The sequence below is a fragment of the Buceros rhinoceros genome, unplaced genomic scaffold (assembly GCF_000710305.1).
Source record: "Buceros rhinoceros silvestris isolate BGI_N320 unplaced genomic scaffold, ASM71030v1 scaffold6593, whole genome shotgun sequence".
NCBI classification, from domain to species: Eukaryota; Metazoa; Chordata; class Aves; order Bucerotiformes; family Bucerotidae; genus Buceros; species Buceros rhinoceros.
In genome coordinates, this window is record NW_010404122.1 from 39,468 (window position 1) to 41,914 (window position 2,447).

Below are 2,447 nucleotides of genomic sequence, written 5' to 3' on the forward strand. Positions count from 1 at the left end.
AAGGAGGGTCCTAAACAGGTTACAAAGACTGTATCCTCAAAGTACCTGTTTCCCTCAACTGAGCATGAAGAGCCCATACTGATTTGCTCTGCTGGAGACACCCCCACTGCAGCTAGCCTAAGGAAGGCAAGGCAAACCCCACTGTGATGTGAAAGAGAATAAAAATGTGATCAGGGAGCTCATCAATCTGGATCATAAAGTGCAGCAAAATCTGGAGCTGGATGTCAGAACACAGGGGTTTTAGATCAAAAGGAAGGTGTTTTAGGAATGACATTAACCAAACACAAGAATAGTTTGGCATAGGCTGGGGTGAATTTTCAAAACCGAGAAATTTTCTTGTAATGCATTTTTAAACAGAAATACTCTAGTTCAAAGGCAAACTAATTCGGAGAAGCTTTGGCCTGAGCTGCCTGGGAAGTCAGGGTAAATGATTAGAGCAGACTCTTCTGAATCTGTATTTGGCAAACCTAAATGGCAAACTGAGGACAGGTTTCACCAGCTTTAGTACTTTTTTTTTTTTTTAAGGTTTGCAAGTTGTCACATTACAATGATGAGAACTAGATCTGATAGCGTTAGTAATGCTGAACTCACCACGGCTCCACTTGCAGTATCTGCTATTCCTTCACCAGGGCTGCTGGAAAGAAAAATATTTTTTTGCTTGGACTGTCCAAGGCTGCATCAGGAAAGCAATTCTTTTGAAAGGGAAATGACTGAAATCATTCAGGGTTTTGCTCCGCAGAACAAAATGGGACACAATTGGAACTGGAGTGTTGTGGAAAGGCTGGGGAATGCTTATTTTTTTGACTGAGCCACCACCACCTTTTTCCCATGTAGGTAGTTACTGTTCAGACACACGAACACCACAGAGCTGGACTGGGAAAAAGGCTGAAATCAACTTCACAGAAGGTCAGACAAGAATTTTTTCCCAGGCCAGACATGATAGATGCATTGTTTAGGAAAGACTGAAGTGAAAAAGGAGCTTGAGCCAGGGCAGCAGCAAAAGTGCAGCCTCCCCACAGCTCTGACCACTCTTAGCCAGTCTCTACCAAGACAGAGCTCTGCGTTGTACCTCATGCCACTGTCACATCATGTTAGTTAAGCCCTCCTAGAGAGGTTTAAAGAAACAAATGGCTGGCTCTAACATGAAGAGTCGTCATCTCAAGGTTTTCTTTCCTAAAACCTGAAAAAAGAGAAGGGTTTATGGCACCAGGGGTGTCCTTCTGTTTTAACTCTTAATTTTAACAAGTTGCATGATTTTGTTGTGAATTTCCCTTTCTTCTGCCTTTTGAAATATTTTTTTTGGTCTGCTTGAGAAACACATTTCACAAATTCTCTTTTTTAACTTGCGTGGACATGCGTGTATAAATATATGTACCTAAGGCAGAAAGTCTTCTGTTTGAATACACTACCTGGGGCAAAAGAGATGCTTTTGTTCCAGTGGGAGGGACTCCTCAGAGTCCTTTGGGAAGACTGCTGGGCTTATTGTGTACAGAGGGATACCACAATAGCCTGATAGGATAGGCTGTCTGCTCAGTAGCCAACTGGGAACATATCAGGCCACCACATCTGAATGCTGCACAACCCTTTCTCATGTGTACGGCCGCTTCTTTCCTGCCCCTCTCCTTTTGGCTGTCAGTGTTTCTCCAGCCTCATGTCACCTTCTCCGAGGCATCTCTGTGTCTGCCCCAGTGACACTCTCAATTCAGCACAGCTTCCACAGACCTGTGCTCTGTCCCTGATGTCTAATCACTGTACCTAATCCCTCACATGCAAATTCTTCAGTCACTGCTGCTTGCATTGTTATTTCGAGTCACTGAAGCTGGATATTAAAAAGATCTGGTTAATCTTTAAGTCTCATCCCTTTCTCATATGTAGAGATCAAATCCCTTTTGAGAAGACACACTAAATATTTAATATTATACTACAGTCGATCTTCACCAAAATCCTCCAAGAAGATACTTGTGAGTCCCTAGGCTTAATTAATAGTTGCCTTTTTCTTTTCTTTCTCTCCCCCTCCCCCACTCCCACCCCCTTAAGAAACAGCAAGTCAGTGTTTAAGAGTAAATTATTAAAAGGAAGCACTATGATGTATGAAGAACGGAAAATATCCTGCAGGGTACCTTCAGCGTACATGAGCTGTTGCTGTTGGCCACCCCCCGGTGGGCTCTGTGATGTGGAGCCTTGTTCAATGCTGGCACCCGGTGGATGAGGGTCCATAGCAGAGCCCCTGTCTGTGGTTGGCCATAGGACATCAAAAAGTTCACAAAGGAAACTGAAAAATCAGCTAACAAGAAGCAATAGCGTTTAACCCTGGTCTGGAAAGGAGTGCACAGATGTAGCTGCGCTGGGAACAGCCCTGTCCTGGAGATGGGATACAACCTCCACTCCTTGCAAGCTGCTGGGAGAGCATGTTTCGTGGTAACTTCAGCCCTGTTTCTTATCTCACT